This window comes from Amblyomma maculatum, chromosome 6 (genome assembly GCF_055883805.1).
Source record: "Amblyomma maculatum isolate TAMU_Amacu chromosome 6, ASM5588380v1, whole genome shotgun sequence".
In the NCBI taxonomy this organism is placed as follows: domain Eukaryota; kingdom Metazoa; phylum Arthropoda; class Arachnida; order Ixodida; family Ixodidae; genus Amblyomma; species Amblyomma maculatum.
The window spans coordinates 150,268,369-150,290,685 of NC_139349.1; the positions used below are offsets into that span (position 1 = coordinate 150,268,369).

At 44.3% G+C, this 22,317-nt stretch overlaps 1 pseudogene; it reads left to right on the forward strand.

Moving 5' to 3' along the window:
* Window positions 1–4,984: 4,984 nt before the first annotated feature.
* Window positions 4,985–21,991, forward strand: LOC146187029 (uncharacterized; annotated as a pseudogene).
* Window positions 21,992–22,317: the final 326 nt, after the last annotated feature.

A 22,317-nucleotide genomic window follows, 5' to 3' on the forward strand; every position in this document is an offset into this window, starting at 1 on the left:
ACGTTTATCTTGCATTACCGGAGAACTTTGCTTACTTGGCTTCCCTGAAGAAAAAGTGGTACTCCAATCCTGAAGGGAATTCAGAAGCACGAACTTCACTGCGATTTTCATTGGCGTATGCCTCAATGCCATCGTGTCGAATAACTATATTTACAAAGTCAATTCGTTGTTGCGTGATGTGGTGCGCTGATATAGATGCGAAATTCATGGGCGTTCTAACTTTCTCTCAAAGAGACAAATTTGAAACAAAAATGGGAGAAAAAAACAATCGGCATGCGCATTAAAGGCATCCTGCAGAATGCGAAACAATTTGTACTCACCTCCTAGCTCTAGAACATCGGCAGTGTAGTAGCCCTCCTCGCCAGGTCCAAGGTCTGATCGCCAATATGCGCTGACATTCTTCAAGTCTGTCAGGCTCTCCGGCTTATATTCTCTGATCAGTGACACACTCACGATAGCTTTTCCACCGTCGTCGTAGCGAACATACGCGTGCGTTGGTGAAGACATTTCCTTGCTTAGTATATTACGTGAAATTAAATATTATTTACATATTAAAGCAAGAAAGGTATATAAACAATAATGAACAAAAAATTGCTGAGAATTAGATTCAAGACGGTTACAAGAATGAAGTGGCATACAAAGTTCTGAACAAACATATGTCAGGACTGCAAGGAAAGTTCAAAACTTACAACTGCGTTACAAGACTCTAGCGGACGAACGTTGCGGACTGAGACTTCGGAGGCTATGCCACTATATGTTCTTCGTTTTTACCCGGCGCGACAAAGAACTCCCACGCGCGGAGGAAGAGGACGAGGGGGAGGAGGAAACAGGCCGTACAGTAGCTAGAGGGTAGCGGCGACCGGCTGGGTACAAAGCGTGGTTCCGAATGCCCCCATCTTCCCCCCTCCCTCACTTCGTGGCGAAAAAAGTGCGCTGCCGTTCTCAGCACAGCGCCCAAGTTTGTGCGCTGTATTGAGGAAGAGGGTGGGGAGGAGGAATAGAAAGAACGTTTATTGAAATGAAAGGGAAAGATTGAGGGACGTATGCTTCCGCCTGTGTACTCCCCATTTCGCAAAAGCCAGCATCACAAATGCTTTTTATTCCAAGAACTACCATGCAATGATTGGAATGTACTGCCAGAGAGGGTTTTAATTTGCGAAAATTTCAAAAATGTCTTGAACAATAATTTTGACCTCTGAGAGAGATTTTAATCAGTGGTATATATTTCGCTTTAGAGGTGACATAATAGCGTACATTCAATATTATACTTTCTTTTTTCAACTCTGATTTTATCCGTCCTGTTTGGACAAAAAGGGTATCATATAGAAAGTAATATTCCGGCAACGTCGGGCTTTCATTGTTATGTTGGTGTTTACTGCAGACGATTGACGGAGATGTACTGTTCTCTTTTTCAATAAAAACGGTTAACGTACCACCGAACAGCTACATTGTTTACGTCTGCTCTCTGCAGCCTTCATGCAGCAACGTAGCAAACGCAGCTATCTTTCTTGAAAAAAAAAAAAAGAAAAAGAAAACGAGAATCTGTCAAGCCGCCTTCAAATATCAGAGAATGTGACCATGCAACCTTTAATTTACATTACTATATATCGCATTATTTTGAAATGTGGGCATACCGATCAATAACGTCATATTCTAGGTATCGTTGCCTTATCATGTAAATTAACTAATTTACAATGAGTTAATTTGCATGCTAAAGAACGATACCAATACCATCGACAGTAAAGGTTCGTGGAGGCGAGTTCTCGGGAAAAAATATTGTAGCTCTACGTCTACCATCTGATCATTTCATATTGTTACCAATGCAGACATCATGTATACGCCTTTGGATACTTTCATATGATTGGCTTGCATTACTGCATCGATAAACATTTCTTTCTCCGCAATACGTCCCGTTTACTTTTGCTACACGCAACATATAATTGTTTCATTATAGCTATATATACTGCAATCAGGACCGAGGCCAGCGAAACAGGTATTACAAACTCAGCTTCACTTCCACCGTGAAACATTCACGTTTCCTCGTTTGTCTCTTGAGGCCGTTTACTCGCGGTAAAACTCTGGAAGTCAGCTTCTTTGCACAGCAAAAAACCCCTCACCATGGCGGCCAAACCTGTTTTGGGGGCAGAAGTTGGGTGCAGCACAGAATAGTTCCGTGCCAAGCCTGATGTCATGCATGCACCTGGGGAGCAGAATTCCTTCGCTTTTGAAAACAAGGAGGAAGCACACGGGCGGGAGAGGCGATATGAATGGCACTTGTGAGGAACTGGGTTCCCCGATGGCCCCTTAATACCATAATTGCGGCAACAACAGGCAGAGTGGTGGAGGAAATGGATGTGGTCATTATTGTCACAATAGATGTCTCCTGCACTGCACCCAACTTTGGATCTCAAAACAGGTTTGACCGCCATGGTGCAGGGGTTCTTGCTGTGCAGAGAAGCTGACTTCCAAAGTTTTGCAAAGGGTCTATAGTGTTCTAGAATATGCTCGCGGTAAGCTCGAAAACTTTTTCTGAAGTGGATCGGCTTTGTGCATGTGCATCAACACAGCAATTCGGTGAATAGCAAAATACGAAGGCTATGGGCGTGAAAAGGGCGTTCGCAAGTTGCGCCATGGCGGTGTCGTGAAAAATGGAGTGCGTTTACCGTAAGCACTGCCTCCCGTTTGTTTGCCGCGCAGGCGTACGTACGTTTCAGTTCGTCATTAGACGAAGAGAGGGAAGCATTTAATGACGACGGTGGTGAAGGGAGTCCGGAAGGGTCACCGAACCGTCAAAGAGAGGAAGTCGACAATGGGCGTTGTAAAGACAGAAATGTCGCTGAGAATTAGCCGGCAGCGAATGCACGCGTATCCACACAGTACACAGGGGGCGCCGGCAACTTCGGTATGTGCGGAAAAAAAAAAGGGCGGCAATTGAGGCGAGCGGCGGCATCCCTTTACCGTCAATCATGCACCGCCTTTAACGATGGGACATTTTTCGCCAGATGACCCCGTCTATATGTTTTCGCTGCCAGCACTTTCTCCGGCAGCGTAGACGGATAAGAGGGAAGGCAATCGGTTCCGCGATGCGTGTCTGCGCTGCAAAGCATCTTAGAAGCGAGAAAGCCTCCCATTTTCCCTTTTATGGATGCCGACAGCGGAGAGCAGAATAAGCTTGTCCGTTCCCAACGCGTTGCTGAAAAAATACAATGACCATTCTTTGTCTGGCAGTGACAACGTGTTCTTCCTGTCGACATTAGTCGAGGGCCAATCTTCAGGCAATGCCGCTGGTTATTGGAAAAGCTCCCCTAAACGGCGCTCCTAATTTGTCTGCGTTAGGCTGCGTCGCATAGGCAGACCGCGAGCCTTCGCTCACCAAATGTTGCCTTCTTTTCTCCTTTCTCTGTGCAAGGCGCCGACTGCCGCGGCATATTTCCCCCAGCTTTAATTGTTGCTGGTAGAACTGCGGAAATGCATTCGGGCTCCCCTGTTTGCTTTTTGTTATCACTCGCATAGCAGGATCCGAAGTGCGCGCGCTGCCGCTCGAGTGTTCCGGCCATGCCACTTGCAACATTTATCCCGTCCTTGTACATACCATCCTTCAGTGCTTAATGTCTGACTCCATCGGAGGAGGCTCTGCAGTAATTCGAACGCACGAGGAAAGGGAAATAAAGAGGAAGAGAGGGAAATCGGCTGCTATCCTGCTTTGCGCATCGTTTTAAGCAAAGGGTAGAAATTATTTTTCTCCCAAGATTTAGGAGTTATGTTAACGGTTCTTATCAAAACTCATTGCGAAATTACAGAAACAGAAAAGAAGAAAGGTTCTGACAACTAATGAAAGGAATAATAAATGATAGCCTCCTTAATATTTAGGGGAGGGGGAGGAGGGAGGTTTCAGACTCCCGAAACCTGCCCTGCCTTCCTTGACGCCCTCCTAAACAGAAAACGCTTCGTGAGACCTAGCAGACCGTGGTCAACTTCGCAGTTTCACATAAGGTGCGTGTACTCGAAATCGAAGAGCCCGGCTGGCCCTGACAGAGACCCGAAGTCCAGGGCCTGGTCTGAACCCAAGGCAAGGGCTTCTCAGTGGCTTGCGCACGGCTTAGCTTCCGGAGAGTATATTCTGGCGGTGGTGGTGGTAGTGGTTTATATAAAAATTAATCAAAAAGAAAGGAGAAGGGTGTTGCTGGCCGCGGCAACTGTTATCCAATATCTTAAGCACCTGAGCTGCGATCGACGTGGAAGGAAATGTATGCATGGAGAGGATAGCGGGGTGAAGTACGGAGGTATATTCCTGTCTGGCAAATTCATCATCCTCGGATGGATTCCTCTCTAGTATACACCGCCCCAGCCAAAATCTGCATACTGCTCGGTACCCAAGACTGGGCATATCTAGCTTTTCATAAGTTATTGGGCTGCTAACTGCAAAAGGTAGCAACTTTTCCCGCTTCTCGCTGCCAGAAGGAACGCGAGGGGAATCGGTTGAAAATATGAGCTGGGCATATGCGACGCTCAATGCGGCAGCGCCGGCACTCTGGCCATGCTCATTATTGGTGTTAACGGGCAGATCCATCGACACGCCCCGTCGGTGGGGCTTCCTTTAAGGGGGCTGTAGCAAGGCTTGTTTATGCCTAGGCGTGCGTGTGTGTAGGTCCGAGGAGGTGCGCGGGCTCGCACTGGGCATTGACTTTGTCGCGCGTTCGAATTGTGACCAACTTTTAAACGAGCGCATTGCTACAGTGACGGCGTTTCCGTGTTGGTGTGCTGTGAGGCCACTGCCCAATTCATGTTATATACAAAGTACAAGTACAAGTTATATATAAATAGTTATTGAGCAGTCATGAGCTCTGTGCAGAATAAAAAGAGACGCAAGACGTACTTTGAGAAAGGATGATCATTCATCTTGCTACGTTCGACGGCGTGCTCAAGACGACGAGCAGCTTGGTTGCCACAAGAGTCGAGCTGTGACGCTAATGCTGGATCTTCAATGTCTTCTGTGGTGGCAAGGACTAGCGAAGCGATGGACACGCACAGTCCTGCAGAACCGGCATCGGAACAGCCTCAAAATGCTTTTTCGGTAGGTTCCGTCTCAGAGGAAGCTGGCGGAAGCACTCCGCCGCTAGAACAGCCCACATCGCCTCCGCCGATTGACGAGGCGAGCGTATTTACGTCGTGCTTGGAGGAGTATGGCGATGACAGGCTGCCAAACTCGACTACTACCAAGGCCATAGTACTCATCATGGCTTTCGTCGTTGGCTAACATGGACCGCCTTGGATGATCTGCTGAAATTAATCGACGCCCTTTTCGGAGCAACCGAAAACGTACTTCCAACGAGCAAGTACCTCTTCCGCAAACTTTGGGCAGACAAGGCAGTGCAGAACGGCACTACTTTTGTGACACATGTGGAAGCTCTTTAAGCCGTTCTTCTGACAGACTGTACTGTTCAGTTTGCAAAAGCACAATCACCGCGTCTCGCATGAACAGCAAAGGCCATTTTTTTACCACATTCAACATCAAAGAGCAAATTCGCCACGTAATATCGAAAACTAAGGACTCATTGGCTGCAAATCTTCAAAAGATAAAGGCAAAATTATTGACTGGCTCTCAAGACATTGAAGACATCACCGACGGAAAAGTGTATCAAGAGCTGCGTAGGAGTAGTGCCTTTAACTGGGGAGACCTCACTATTGTTTTTAATACGGATGGTAGTCCGCTGTATAAGTCGTCCAATTCTTCCGTTTGGCCGATACAATTTATCATCAATGAGCTGCCTCCAAAAGAACGCTTGAAGAATGTTTGCGTAGGAGGACTTTGGTTCGGAAGCAAACATCCTGTAAGGTATCGCTAGGCACCCCCGGATTAGCGGCTATGTACTCAGTACCTCGTGGTAGGTTTGCTTGTAGCATGAATTGGTGCTAGCTGCATGCAGAGAAGGCGCCGCGAATCACCGGATAAAGCAGTGAAAGCCATTAGAGTGACGGGTGTCACCGGGCGGCTGACAGGCGATCGAGTCCCCAAGAGGGGAAGTTAAGCTGCTTTGTGCATACCTGCAGTATGCTTTTCATACGAGCCGACACGACACCGCCGTCGCGGCTGAAACGTCCGTTCATAGACACGCCGCGTCCAGACAGAAAGGTGACATTCGGCGCCGGGGGAAAAGTGATGGGGAAAGTTGAACAAAGGGGAAGACGTCCGCAGGAGGACCGATTGACCGGGCGTCTTTTCGTCGCGCCGCCGCTAAGCCGGAGGTCACGGACTTTACAAGTTCTAGGAAGAGCGGGGGCGAGAGATGGCGGCGGTCCGCTAACGACCCTGCTCATTTGCTTTGATGATCTTGACGCGAGAACGCGGCAAGGTGTACAGTGGAATGTGGACAGCATGTGACATTTTGTGTTTTGTGTTTTTCTTTCTTTCGTTGTGGGGAAAGGGTTTCACTCACACTGCTGAAGTTGCACGTGGCCACGAACCAATCATGTTGAAGTTCGTGGCGATTGGACGCAACTGAAATGTGGGCTGGACACGGAGGGCTTAAAACCAAGCCCGAGAGACCGGTCTGATGTTCTGAGCTATGGCTTGATGTGTACATCTTCGGCTAGGCCGAGCTAGCCAGATCCATGTATATTATGCCTAACCTTGCTGTAAATATTGTAAAGTTTTGTATATAAATTTCAGTTAACCTCTTTGTAACTCTGAAGTGTCGTTATCCATATTTCGTCGTCTCTGATCACCGTCTTGGACGGGGCGCGCCTGTGGTGCAATTTGCCACGTCTTCAAGTCACCGAAAAGAACCTAATTTCGAGAAGAATCGAAAATTCACTCATCCCGATATGATGCTCTTTCGTGATAAATTTATCGACAAGGTCATGTCTTGTGGGACTATAACTTGGCAACATGCGTCAGACACAATCACATCTACAGTCCACGCAATATGCTGCTGTGTCGACTCCCCTGCACGAGCGCTGGTGTGCAATCAGATCCAGTTCAACGGGCACTTTGGATGCCAATGGTGCTTGGCATGCGGTCAGCGAGAAGAAGGTACGTTTTTATTTTTGTGATTTTCATACTGGTTGTATATATATATGCGTGTTATATACTGCGCAATATGTGTAAAGTGCTGATTTCTGCCAATGCGATTGCTTAAGAGATAAGCTGCCTGACAGGGTGCTGTACGCACATGTGCTGAAGGTGAACCGCATGCATACACAGGACACGTAAATTATGAAGGGAGCAGGCTTGGAAATTACGAAAAGAGAACAGAAAATTGGTTTTTGACTGGTTTCATCAGCCGACCCGAAATTGTATTGCTGAATTCACCCGTGAAGTACTAATAAAAATAAACATTTTTTTTTATCAGCTAAGGTGCACCGTAACAAAATCGAAAAACGCAGGAGTTTTATGATGCCTGAGCCGAGTGGCGCATCACATGGATAGGCGGAAAGTCTTGATCTTCAGATCCGGTGCCACAACTTCGTTTCAGAAGCAGATTACTAACAAACAAAAAACTAAACGTCTCGCCGAAAGAAAGCGGTGTCTCTGATTGCACTTTAGTTAAAAGCTGACTTAGGGTGAAGATAATGCTTACCTGCTGACGAGTATGCTCCTACCAATCACGACGATGGTTTATTCTCGCATTAAACTGATTAAACCTCCTGTACTACTGGAAAAGCTCCGGACGGGACCTTACAAAAGCTCAATGAAATCTATTCTCTCTCCCTGCTACAGTAGTAGGGAAGTGTGTGCGCCGGCGCGGATTCTAAACAGGTCGTGGCCGCCATTGATAATTGCTCGACTACCGTACCATTGTTTTAGGTTCGACTTCGGCAATCAAACCGGCTTTCTATGAAAGAGAGTGCGCAGTGTTACATACGACAGGCGCAAACACGTGTGCTAGCTGTTTCATGTGCATTTTCTAATGACAGAGTAAAGTGGAAGCATATGTTCGCAGCATGGCTTGAAGAGAATGCGTCGACCTCGTGTGTGAGTCGTGTCTCCCGAAGCATCCCCCCAGTGCCCGAAGCGGTACAGCGACGCCGCGAAACCCGCACGCACGCGGCCGTTTCCTTTCATGGAGGGGTCCCCTACGCGGTAGGCATGCGCCACACACCGCTCTTTCAAAATGCCTTTCCCCTTTCCAGTCGCCTACAACTCTTGACGGAGCTCCTTCCTTCGTTCAATTTTTTACGCCGTGCAGAGGGTGTTGGCACTACACACGTTTTCTCCTCTCCTTCCATCGCAGTAACGTCCCCCACAACTGCGCTGAAAGGGGGGGGGGAGGGGGAGGTCTAACACTTGGAGCATCTTGTTTTTTTCGCCGCCGCGCGCCCCCGTCTGCAGAAGAGAGACGGCGCTGGGATTGGAGAACGGGAAAAAGCTGTCCAGGCAGCTTTTTTTTTTCTTACGCGGGAGTCAGAAATGAGTCTCAAACATATGCCCGCATTTGAAATCGGCGCGAAGCCGCTATGCTCCAAGTGCACTCAGCACCCCATCACGGAATAAAATTTCTAAGCCGCATAAACAGCCATATATATAATTAAGCCAGTCAGGTTCCCCCAAGGCTGCACTAAGGCTTTTCTGCTTTTGGGAGACTGATATCGACCACTGCTTCCAGTAGCGAAAAAAAGAAAAGAATGACAAGAAGCAAAATGAAAGGGCATTCTGGAAGGCACTCTAACAACCACGAAGACGTGAAAGATGCGGATGGGTATTGACCTTTATACAATAGTTTACCTCAAAATGGGGACGATAGGCGACGACCCTAGAAGGAGAGGGGGTAGATTATATGAGCTGGAGAAAGTCATGTGTTGATTTTACTTAACGGCATTTTGGATACCTGGGAGGGCGTGGCACGCTAAGACTTGGCGCTTAACTTCATTTTATTTTAGTGGTTTATTCAGACAAGGGGACAGACATTGTGGTGCTTGCTATTCCTAGTCAGAATTAAGCACCTGCGTGGCTGCCAGCGGAAATTGGAAAGGGGCAGTGAGAAGACGGAGAGGGGATGGATAGAGGGGTGTGACAGGAATAAAGAACAGGGGTAAGGGTAAAAAACGGTCGCCGAACGGATGCACAACAGCTTACTGCAGGTAGTCACAAAGGGTGCTATGCTGAGTGAGCTCTTCATCATCATCATCATCATCAGCCTGATTATACCCACTGCAGGGCGAAGGCCTCTCCCATATTTCTCCACTTAACCCGGTTCTGTGCTACCTGCATCCACTTGACCCCTGCGAACTTCTTAATCTCATCCGCCCACCTAACTTTCTGCCGCCCCCTGCTACGCTTTCCTTCCCTTGGAATCCAGTTTGTTACCCTCAGCGACCATCGGTTATCCTCTCTTCGCACTACATGTCCTGCCCATGTCCATTTCTTCTTCTTAATTTCTACTAGAATGTCGGTAACTTGAGTTATTTTTCTCACCCACTCTGCACGCTTCCTATCTCTTAATGTTACCCCTACCATTTTTCGTTCCATAGCCCTCTGGGTTGTCCTCAACTTAAGTAGAACTCTCTTGGTTAGCCTCCACGTTTCAGCCCCATAGGTGAGTACAGGCAAGATGCAACTGTTGTATACTTTCCTCTTGACCGATACCGGTAAGCTGCTAGTCATAATCTGCGAGTGCTTGCCAAATGCGCTCCATCCCAATCGTATTCTTCTTGTTATTTCCTTTTCGTGGTCCGGATCTGCGGTTACTACCTGTCCTAAGTAGACATATTCGCCTACTACTTCCACTATTTCGCTACCTAATGTAAACTGCTGTTCCTTTCCGAGGCTGTTGAACATTACCTTAGTCTTCTGCATATTGATTTTCAAGCCTACCTTTCTACTTTTCCTGTCTAGGTCATCGATCATTATTTGCAGTTCATCCCCCGAGTTGCTTAGCAAGGCAATGTCATCAGCAAATCGCAGATTACTGAGGTATTCTCCATCTACCCTTATCCCTAACTGCTCCCATTCCAAGTCTCTGAATACTTCCTCTAAACAAGCTGTGAATAGTACTGGGGAGATTGTGTCTCCTTGCCTAACACCTTTCTTTATGGGAATTTTGTTACTCTCTTTATGCAGAACTATGGTTGCTGTGCAGCCACTATATATATCTTCCAGCACTTTCACGTACGGCTCGTCTACCCCTTGATTTCGCAATGCCTTCATCACCGCCGAGGTTTCAACTGAGTCAAATGCTTTTTCGTAATCAATGAATGCTATGTATAAGGGCTGGTTATATTCCGAGCATTTTTCTATCACCTGATTGATGGTATGGATATGATCGATAGTAGAGTACCGTTTCCGAAACCCTGCTTGATCCTTTGCTTGATTGCAGTCTAAGGTTGTCCTGATTCTATTAGTGATTACCTTAGTAAATACCTTATACGTAGCAGACAGTAAGCTGATTGGTCTGTAATTTTTAAGGTCCTTAGAGTCCCCTTTCTTGTGAATGAGGATAATGTTTGCATTCTTCCATGGTTCCGGTACCGTCGATGACACCAGGCACTGCGTATACAGGGTGGCCAGTTTTTCTAGCACGATATCCCCCCCGTCCTTCAGCAAATCTGTAGTTATCTGATCCTCTCCAGCTGATTTCCCCCTTTTCATAGTTTCTAGTGCTTTCTTGACCTCGTCCTTCGTCACTGGTGGAACGTCTGGCTGTTTTTCCCTACCGCCAATCTCATTACGGTCCTGACTACTTTGGCTACTGTAGAGATCTGTATAGAACTCTTCGGCTACTTTGACTATCTTTTCCATATTAGTGATGACGTTGCCCGCCTTGTCCTTTATCGCATACATCTGGTTTTTGCCTATGCCCAATTTCTTCTTTACCGCTTTAAGGCTTCCCCCGTTCTTTACAGCATGCTCAATTTTCTCCATGTTATACTTCCTTATATCGGCCACCTTGCGCTTATTGATTAGCTTTGATATCTCGGCCAATTCGATCTGGTCTGTTGGATTGGAAGCTTTCATATTCTGCCGTTTCTTAATCAAATCTTTCGTCTCCTTAGACAGCTTGCCGGTATCCTCTCTAACTATCCTACCGCCTACTTCTACCGCGCACTCAGTAATGATATCTCTGAAATTATTGTTCCTTCCCTCTAGGGTAATGTCGCCATCCTCAGTTAGAGCTGAAAACCTATTCTGTAGCGAGATCCTGAACTCTTCTGCCCTCCCCCTCACCGCTAATTCGTTGATGGGTTTCTTTCCTACTAATCTGTTGCGTTCCTTCTTCAGATTTAGGCTAATTCGGGACCTCACCATCCTGTGGTCACTGCATCGCACTTTCCCGATTACCTCTACATCTTGCATAATGGCGGGGGTTGAACACATTATGAAGTCGATTTCATTTTTAGTTTCTCCGTTAGGACTTTTCCATGTCCATTTCCGGTTCTTCCGTTTGCTGAAGAAGGTATTCATGATTCGTAAGTTATTGCGCTCTGCAAACTCAACTAGTAACTCCCCCCTGCTATTTGAAGAGCTATGGTGAGCTCTTCAAAGCGCACCAATCAAAACAAAAATATGTTGCATTTATAAAAGACACCACTGGCTTTAATTGTGCCTTGAAAAAAAAAAAAATGTATCACTCAACTTTAAATATGCCATTTCATTACACTGCATCATGCTGTTTTGGCAGAACTGCATGATTTCTACAATTAACTATTCTGTTTGTATGCACTTAAGTGATGTTGTGTTGCATTCCTAAGTTCAATAAATATAATAGCAATCTCAGTTCTCAGTTCTTTCAATTATGAAATTTATAGCATGATGTATTTTGTTCCCAGACAATTCATATCTCTAGGAATTCCTACTGAAAAGGAATTCCTACTCAATAAACGTGCACGTAGCAAAAATAAAAAGTCAAAGATTGCCACAATTCAATTAGCATATACATTAAGAAATGTAGTGCAAGTTCAACTGATTTTCAGTGATAGATATGCAGGGATATGCTCTCCATAAAATGTAGAACAAAGGTTTTTAGAAAGTAACATTTCCGTCCTAGTTTGTTTATTTTTCTTTTTTGCAAAAACGGAATTAGCTAAGACTAGAAGCTGTATTGAACAGCTTGACAAGGGTCCTGGTACCTAGGCAAATGTGGCATCAATGCAGCAAAACTAAAGGCCACATGCAGTCTTTACAAAAAGTCAGTAGTAGTAGTAGTAGTAGTAGTAGTAGTAGTAGTAGCATAAGACTCTTATTCAGCCAGCAGTTAGAGGCCAAGCTTGTCGACAGCCTGGATATAAAAACTCACTATAAATGTAAAAAACTAATGCATTTATTTTCTGCATAAAAATAAATGAATAAAAGATAAAATAAAATGGTTTGTACCACATAGGAGTACTAAAATGACAACATTTGCTTATAGGAATGAATTTCCATTCCTGATATGTTTAATAAACCATATAGGTTGATTGCCTGGGTAATAGTATATAATCGATCTATTTACCAAAGCAGGCACAGTAAAAATAAAGGCTGCTGATAAATTGCAATGTGCCCTGGGTGCAAAATTGTATGATTTTTCTCTATGTCTTGTTTGTCAGAGAGGAATGCCGTCCTGTACTTTCATTAGAGATATTATAAGATTACTATTTCTCCTTAAGAAGGTTATGTGGTGTAAGATCAATCTGTAACTATATGAAAAAAAAATATGGGAAGAATTTTATATTTCAAAACCAAGAACAAAACACCCTTTGCAAAACATATTCCACTTGTATCAACAAGGCAGCCAGCACTGCTTTACATTAGTGAGACACATTTACATTGTTGTCGACACATAATAAACTTTCTCATTGGTCATGAAAGCTTCACTAAGAATAGTAGAGTTAACCTAAATAAAAAAAATGCTCAAAAAGCAAGGACCCTGCTTGCTTAAAGAAAAAAAAAATATTTTTGACAAGGCTGATACCACGGCATTCATGCCAAATAAGCTGCAGTGGAAGCCACCTTCTATCTAACCACCGTAGGTAGCCTCTGTGAAGATGTAAAACTGTGTGGGTTAACTTGGTGGTACAAGTTGGATATTTCGGCAAACCACGAACAGTTGCTGCATAATTGTTTTTACTTCTAAGGCTGTTGCATGCTACTTCTTTCCGTCATTTCTAAATATTTATAATATAGCTTGAGAATCTATGAATTTGCTACATCGTTCACATATATCTACTTGAAACCTGGGGCTTCTTCCTATTTTATGCTGCCATGCAGAGCTAGCGGCCATTTAATTCCGTGCGGAACAGAAAAATCTTTTCTTTTTGCTATCTCATGTGTGATTGCTCCAGCCCCCTTTTTAATTATGGCTCTTATAATACTGCTTTGAATATGGCTTGTGCAATATGCTGAAAGAACTCAACTGAATTCTTGTTTCTAAATATCTTCACTGTTTTAGGAGTATTGCGCTACATGGACACTGAACGAGCTACTGTGAGAACATCCTAAGGTGTGCTCAACAACATGAAGTTAGCTTTGGAACTGAAAGTGCCAGTGAATGGGCTAAAGGCGCTGTCCCCCCTTGTTGACTTGCCGAACTTTGACCTGGTGCGTGGCCATGCAGTTGAGTACATGCACAGTGTTTTACTGGGAGTCACAAGGCAGTTTGCAGAGCTATGGTTCGACACGTCTAATTGTCACGAAGTGTTCTACATAGGTAAGGTTATTTTCATTTCATAAACTAAGATATTGCGAAATGTTCATGTTGATGAGGGTGAACTTAAAAGTTTGATTGTACTATTGCGACTGGTTCTGTGAATTTCATATCAAATCTGTAGGAAATATAGCCCTTGTCAATAATATACAGCACATGTTCCCTACTGTGCAGGGGATTCATGGCACTTACCACTCAGATTCCTTAGCTCCTGAACATGCTAAGGCAAACGTACAGCTCATCTTTGAGGGATTCAGGATGTCGATGATGCAAAATGAGGCAGACAGCATAGCCAGAAGAAAGCATATGTGTCGGTATATTTTTGACAGGCCAAACAGCTCTATTTTAAAGAATGGATATGCTTCTATAAATAAAGGAAGTTATGATTTTGCCAACCAAGTGGGCCCACAGTAGCTGCGTTAGCTCTGGTAGTTTGAATTATTAAGCGTATGAGGATACGCCTGACATACGCCCTTGTCAAAAGTTCAGAACCCAGAGTTCTGTTTAGGAGCCATGACATATAGGGCTCCTTTAACATTTGTGGATTTGCTATACCCACTGGTGAGCTAGGACAGTATAAAAAGTTGACTTTACTGAGCATCGGTACACTGAAAATGCATGCATGAAGAGCCACACGTACGGCTCAGAAGTGAATCCCCTAGGTTCTAAACGTTTGACAAAAAGGCTGTAAACAGTCGTCCTCATTATTAACACATAATATACATCGATGTAGGCCAAAGTAGATCGCGTCTAACATATGCACGCAATTTGCTTAATTGCTGCTCAGGCATGGAGCTGTGCTTTTCCAACTTTCAAGTGACTACAAAGGGAAGTTATTCGCTCATGAAAGATCGGTCTCTTCAGTCGTGGTTGCGCGCAGCAAGCATCGCTGTCGCTCGCACAGGGTGCAATAAAAAGCTAACGCAACAGGCAATGCGATACGTACGCCAATTGGGATGCTTTAGGGCTTCAACTTGTTTATTTCGCACAACAGTCTCGATCGCATCTGTCACATGCTCGTACTTTAAATAAAGTTATCTGCAATCGTGCCACGACCTCAAAGCCCATAGCAGGCACAACACTACGATGTTATGATATAGCTATTCATTACCTGCAAATAGAGCAAGTAGAGCATTCATCATTATATATTCGTTTAGATTCTACCTTGCAGCCGTTGCAAGCTCGGCAATGTCAAGTCTACTTGAGGCGGTGATGACTGGGCAGCGAGTCTGAGGTGAAGACATGCTGTATTGCAATGCAAGAGTGATCAATTGAAAAGACAAAAGCGTGAACGATGCACTTATGTAACAGCGAAATTGTTTGTGTTTTTAAGGGCAGACAATGCAAGTGCTCTGACAGCAGCTTTGTTTACTAATGAAAGTTCACCTAGATGGATCTTGAATACGTGTGGATTCGAGGCTAGTGTGAGCTAATCAGAGTGGCCCTGCTCAGCGTCAGCGGTCGTCTCCATGTGCACACATATGCGAGCAGAGATTCGCAGCGCTGAAATCCGCCACATGGCACAAAATCTGAGCCTGATATGTTTGCACAGAAATAGAGAGGAGAAATTTTGCAATAACACTGCTACTTCATGACTTCAGTCAGCCAGTATTAGGCTGAAAGGCATCACATTTGTCATACATACAAGTGCTGCGCACCCTAGAGTTGTGAAAAGCAGTAACGCTAGCCACTGCACTGCTGGCGCGTATTCAGTTGGACTTTCAACACCAACTTAGCTGCAAAAAAATGCTACAGGTATGTCCGACGTGCCTTGAAGTTTCAAAGTGAAGCGATCGAAAAATACATCCGATGTAGTCGGTAATAAATGTAGTAGGATCTAGTCCAAAGTACATATCTCTATCCAGTTTTTACTGAGTAATTATATCACTTGTTTAGTGAATATCAAATAAAAAATATTACTGGACCTTTTGGAGGTTCACTGTAAGGTTTGGAGAGACTGAATATATAATGCTTGAAAAATGTACTGTTTGTGGAGCTGGAGATTCCTCGAGGTAACTATGAAAGCGATGATTTCTGGCACTATAGACAAGCTTAATTTTGCTTTGTTTCTATTTCATGGACATTCTGAAGGCAAATTAAAGAACATTACTGCATTACAGTGGTCTGATATATTTCTAAAGACATAGCTTTTATAAGCAAAGCTGTCGTGGAGGGTAGTCAGTTAAACATTTGGATGGGAATTGTGCGCTACAGTTGGCAAAAAGACAGATGAGGAAAAGCAAGACAACCGAGGTACAGGAAAAGTGCGCACTGACAGCTATGGTTTATTCACATAAGCGGTATACTTGAAAACAGTTCAGGCACATGATCTGTTGAAGCTTTCATATGTTGTTAAAAGGCGAACTATATAAATAAAAATACCAATTTCTGTAAGCAGAACACAGTAATCAGTTAGGGCCTTTTTGAGCAAAAAATATATGTTTCGTACTATTGGCAAAAGCTCATCATCTCTCAGAAGAGCTGTGGAATCAAATGCAACTAAAAACGAATTGCAGTACATTATTGCTATCATCTGCTGTGCGTAAACGAGCTATTACTTTTAATGCGGGCAAATGTTTTTATTTTCAATGCCTGGTGCACGGCCGCTCAATGGAAGCGCACTAGGTGCGGCCTGCTACGTCACCCGAAACCGGCGGGAGGCGCCTACTTCAAGCCGCCACCGCCGCGGCGCCACCGTTCGGGGACAGCCGCGCGCGGAGAGCTGCGCCTGGCTGCGCTTTGAGGGAGGCGTCGGCGTGGTAGAAGCCTTTTATTTTAAGGACATAAGAGCTCCGCTTCACACAATTTGGCAACAAGAACTAGCATACACTGTCATGTCTAGTGTGACCATGTCAGCACTTAGCGCTTGCTCGGCAAGGATGTATACTGGAGTGTACCCCGAGAAACCTATAGTGACGGTGGTTCATGGCCACTCGATTGGAGAGCTCGCATTACCGTGATGTTGCATTCGGATCCAGTTGTTCGTCACATTAAAATGTGACCAAGCTGTGAACAATTCGAAGCTGTTCACTTGCTTGGTAGCCTAATGCATAACCACTTAACTATGTCGTGAATTCCTTGTGTCATTTTCATACCATTTACTCATTCCTGCATACAGCTTTTATACACAAATTGATGTCAACCTGTTCTAAGCTGTCAGCCCTATCCAATACAAAAAGTCCTACTATGAGCAACCTCTGTGAAAATGCGACATGTAACCAACCTTTCTATCTCATTGTGACAAATGTTACGGTGGAAATATGAAGATGTTTATTTGGTTAAATCTAGATGATAACCTGGGATCTTTGACTCAATAGGAGACCTTAAACTTTTTACGCCAGAACGCTATCCGTCATGGCTTCCCGCATTTTGCATGACCGGACAAAGTAAGCGTGCTTGATAGAGTCGGTCTGCATCAAGGTGCGACGTATATGCGCCGAAAGTTTTTGTTACTATTTTTATTGGCTGCTCGCAAACCCATACAATTTTGCTGGTTCATAATTTTCAATAGAAGAACGCGCATCCAGTGTTGCTGTTGTGAAACTCTTAGCTGCGGTCACAAGAATTTTCACGCGTCAGAGCGCAACTGCGGCCGAGATTCAGCGAGCAGCCGAGTACGCTTATTTAATTGCCACACAAAAGAAGGAAGAAAATTACCAATCGCAGACGGAAAACCTTTCTTGAGAGAGGTTTATGCCATACCATAAACATCGCTCCACTGTTGAGTTGACATTTCCAGCCGAGCTCGCTATCAGTGGGGGCAGCAACTTAACGATATCTTGCATAGCGCCTTATCATGGGCACGATCATTGTTTTTATAGATTAGCTGCAGGCACTGTGTACACTGAGAAAATAATGATGAAGCCAAGTTTACACAGCTTGCTACTTCGCCGGACCTCTTCAGACTTCATCATCCTGTTAATGAAGGTGCTCGTAGGCTGACAAAGCTTGAAGGGTACATCAAGCCTCCACTGTCCTTGGTTTTCATTAACCTGTAACTGGTCCAGTTGACCCATATTTCCTGCAACAGGCTCCTGCTCGACTTACATGTCGCCTCAAGACCATTACCAAATATCGCATAAATTAAGCAACAACCTGGTAGTGATAAACAAAACTTGGGGTTCTAAGTCTCCTTGAGGAGCCTCGTCAGAGTGCCCGCACTTTGCTACCTGCTTATTCACCGTATCCCGTAATTGCTGCCTCTCTCGCATATCAATAGAATGCAGCCTTAAGCCAATGCAATTTATAAAATAGCACCCTACACAGAAGTATATAAAGAACCTCTTTACCGAAGCTGTAAAACGTGCCCTATAGGAGTACAGTGTGCCTGACTTTGGATCTAAGGGTCCCGCTTTCAATAATTCCCATTTTACCCTTACATCTTATTGACTCTCTCTGGTTTGGCAGCTCCTGTCACATTGAACATGTCATGTGTTTTCATTGCGCCAAAGGTGTTGCCATATCACCAACTAAAGTGCCTCTTACCGGAAAGGTTTTTTTCCGACTTTCCGCCGACAGACCGGGCGCCGGATTTTCTGTGGAACGTGGCTTTTCATTTTATCGCATCGGTTCAAACAGTCTCAACAGTATAACCTAATGTTGTATGCACAGGCTCCTTTACCCAAAAGGCCACTCAGACTAGCGCGGCAAAATTTAGAACAAATTGCATACTTATATAGAAATCCCCTTCGTAGCTTTTTCTGATATGTCCTCGCAACATAACCTGCGAGAAAAGCTTCTGGTGCTACCTCATCTTGTTCATCTGCTTCGCAACCCATCGTTAAAAATCCTAGTTCACTGGCCAGCTCCCTGGTAACTAAATAGGTTAAACAACGCGACGGGAGCACAGGAAAAGAAGACGCCACAACTAGCGCGGTTGTGCCGTCTTCTTCTCCTGTGTTCCCGTCACGTTGTTTGCGCGGTTAACCTACAATTAATCACCAACAAGTCCAATCTGCTGTCCCTTGTAGCAAATTCAATGGCAGCTGATAGGGCATTATGCTTCAGCATCTGGACTTTTTAACCTCAGCGCCGCTTTCATTTCAGAGGAAGCGAGAGCATTTCCACTCCTCGCTGCTGTCTTTGCATGAAGCGAGCTCAGCAGATAAAATTAGAGGGTCTCTTAGATGTCTCTTAAGCGGAGGACGGCGAAAGCTCACCCTTCTCCTATCATTTGCCTCTCATTTTTTGCCACAGTTCGTCATTTCAAGTCGTCGTTTGATATATTGGTCGTTTCTCAGTCATGATGAATCTGCCTGCGTAGTCATTGCAGCCCTTATCACTCATAACTAAGAAGGTTACTCATTTAGAATCAGCAGTGGTCATTACATGTCGTCGTTTCACATATTGGTCATTTCGTAGTCATTAACAGTAATGATGAGTCATGCCTAGCTATTATAGTCATTACCACACATTGCTAAGCACTTTTACTCATTTCTAATCAATTGCGGTCATTGCATGTCATAGTTTGATATACTGGTCATTACAAATCATTTTAGCCATTATTAACCATTATTAGTCATTAGCATTAGTCATTATCTCTATCAATGTCTATTTATAACTTTTATTGATTACCAATCACCATCAATCATTTTCATTCTTAATCTCCCTCCTTCCACGTCCGCTTTTGCGACTGGCACACTAGTGCACAGATGCGACGCACACATAACAGGCACAGCTTCTGCGCATAGATTTTCGCTTCATGAGCCTAGAACGGCTTTCGCCTTAAAAAACAAACGCATCCAGTCTCAACGTTAACGTGCTTGCACACGCGCACACAAAAGTTTGCGTTTACCACGCAGACGCGAGGCGAACGCGCCCAGAAAGGAAGCAGACCGCTCGCTCAGAGCCGGCGACCCAGGCGGCGACGTGTCCCCGAACAGTGGCGCCCTCAGCAGAAATAGCGGGCGCAACTGTAAACTCCCCAAGGACGCGCTTACCCATTGACGGCGTTGCGACGCAGCAGGCCGCACCCAGTGCGCTTCCATCGAGCGGTCGTGCCTGGTGTGTCTTTCTTTGCTGATGTGGAACTATGTGTTTTACTTATTATTGTTTAGTTTTTTAATTAAATTGTAGAATTTGTCAAACTTTGTAGGTAGTCTGTCAATCATTGCAAAAGTGGATGAACGCCTAATGGCGATACGGCCACCTGATGTCGTGACACAGCTGCCTAGATCACTGCATGAGTCTTCTGGAAGGCAGCTGAGTGGAGGAATTGGTTGCTGTACTACTGCCTGCCATGCTGTCACGGAATTCTTCCATGTTGGTACTGGAACCACTTTTCCCACCTTGTGGAATGCATCCACCTTCTACTGAGCGAACAACTATGCCTTGCCGACCTCACTCATGCTGGTAAGCTACTTATCTGGCCAACCAGAATGAAAAGCGTAAATAACTGTGAGAAGAAAGGCAGAAGTGATATAGGAACAAAAAACTTCATGGGCATAGACTTGCAACTGTTTAGTTGTGACCGAAAGCACATACTGTGTATGTAATGAACCAAGACATTCAATGAGTACTATTATTGACACAAGATAAAAGCATTGCTCTAAAATGTATGGATAGAGTGTGATATCTAAATGCATTCCAGAAAGTTAAATGAAATGACTAAGGGCTGCGTTTTCATCTGGCTGTGAGGACCTGCATTTGAAGGCATTTTTTGTATCATGTAGGAGTACACAAAACATAAATAAATAATTTCCTTGTTTCTTGGGACAGTCAAACTTGTAAGTAATTTCATTACCTGTGTAAAAGCATGGATACAATTTCGGCAGAAATATGTCGTCAAAGCTAGGGCTCCATGCATGTGCAAAACGGATTGACAAGAAAATGTTTTCTGCTCCTGGTAGCTGTCTTGAAAGGGGGCTTAAGAGATTTGAACTGCATGTAATCTTGAAAAAAAAAAGCAGGAACTGAAGAATGCTTTTCTTCTTGTTAGTGTTCCCAAGCATTTTATGATTAACAGAAAACTCTGGGTAAATGATGTCAGAAGACATTACCTTTCTTCATTATTTACTCTAGTTTTTCAAGTGCCAACAGCCGCTCAATTATTTTTTTCAGCAACTTGCTGCAATTGGAAGCATAACTTGAGATGGCTCAATTGCAGTCCCTTTACTTTTCTTTAGTAAAAGGGTACATCAAGAAACCCAGAGGCATGCCAGGCTCGCTTGAACTATTAAGTATGCAAGATATCTCAAGGAGCAGAAAAATGACATGCAATGCACAAAACCTCTTCGTTGAAAAAAGAGGAAGAAAATTTTCTAAACATTCTTTTTCTTGAAGGAAAACAAGCACTAGTAATTACTGTCTGTCACGTTTACCCACATCTTATCTACGTGCACATGCTCTGCACCTGTTTAAACTACATTTCACATGATCTAAAGCAACCACATCCCAATTCCTCATACCTCATATGCAATTAGTGCTCCGCTGTGAAAAATTCTCTAAGGGAAGCAGCTGGAAACTGAAGTTTTGGGAGCACCATAAACATGGGGACATCTGAATTAGCCATTCACTGAGCAATAGTATCTTTGCAAAGGTGTGTCATAAACAGAAAGCATATAACTGAGACATATTATCAGACTCAGTTGCCACAAATACAAAGGCTGTTGTAAAGCACATTTACCTTGCAAGAGTTGAAAAAGTAATGTAAATTTTGTATTTAAAGAAAAATGTTAGTGCCATTTCATCCTTTTGTGCAAACAAGCAGAAAATAGGCTAAACTCTATCTTAATCTTCATATTCAGGTTTTCACAGCAAGACTCAGGCTCAAGAGGGGAACTGATGTGGAAGATTTTATTCATATGTCCTCTGCACTCACTCATGGTGTGCAGTTCTGATGCCTAGAGTAGAAATAGAGGAGGTGCTAAGAGAGAAACATGATTCCACTATACGTTGAGAGGTGGAGGAAGAATGCAGCCTCATATTTGCTCACATCATCTTCAGAAACTGCGACAAGCCCTCAGTCAGTAAACATTTTACTTGGCGCAGTTCGCACTATAATGGTCATGAGGCATTTGTGCCAGATTGATATGAATGGTCTCCATGCTTATCACTGGAATGCAACTTTTTCTTGTTGCCATAAGAAAACTTAGCTTTTGCTTGACTTAGATTTTTTATCATTTTATGGATTGATGGGTAACTAGGAATATTTTGTTCTGTGGTCTGGAGTCGTGTTGTAATATTTTATTGTTTTTTTTTTTGTTCCAGATGACATTCTTCACAAGTCTGTGGAGCGAGCTGCGGGTCTCTATGGTGCGCGCTGCATGACGTTCAATGTGCATCTTCTGCAGCACCTTGCCAGCAGCGCAAGAAACTTGGGACCATTGTGGTGCAATTCTGCATTTGTCTTCGAGGGGGAAATGGGGCAATAATGAAATTCATAACATCAGCCAAAGGTGTGCCCAATCAAATAATTGAGCGAATTGCCATGGCCCAGCATCTGAATGAGTATCTTGCCACAACCCCACCTATTCCCAAAGTTTTAGAATTCTGCCAGGAGATGTTGGGTCATAAGAGAATTCTTCACTCATGGGTTATTGACGATGTTAGAGTGTTTGGAGCGCCACGGTCATTAGCAGGGCTGTCAGAAGCCGAATCACTTGCCCTTAACATGTTTTGTAGTGGCTTTCGCCACACCGTAGAACATTTTCGTTTTTTGTATTGTGGCACAATATTTTGGAGCTGCCAATATAAGAAA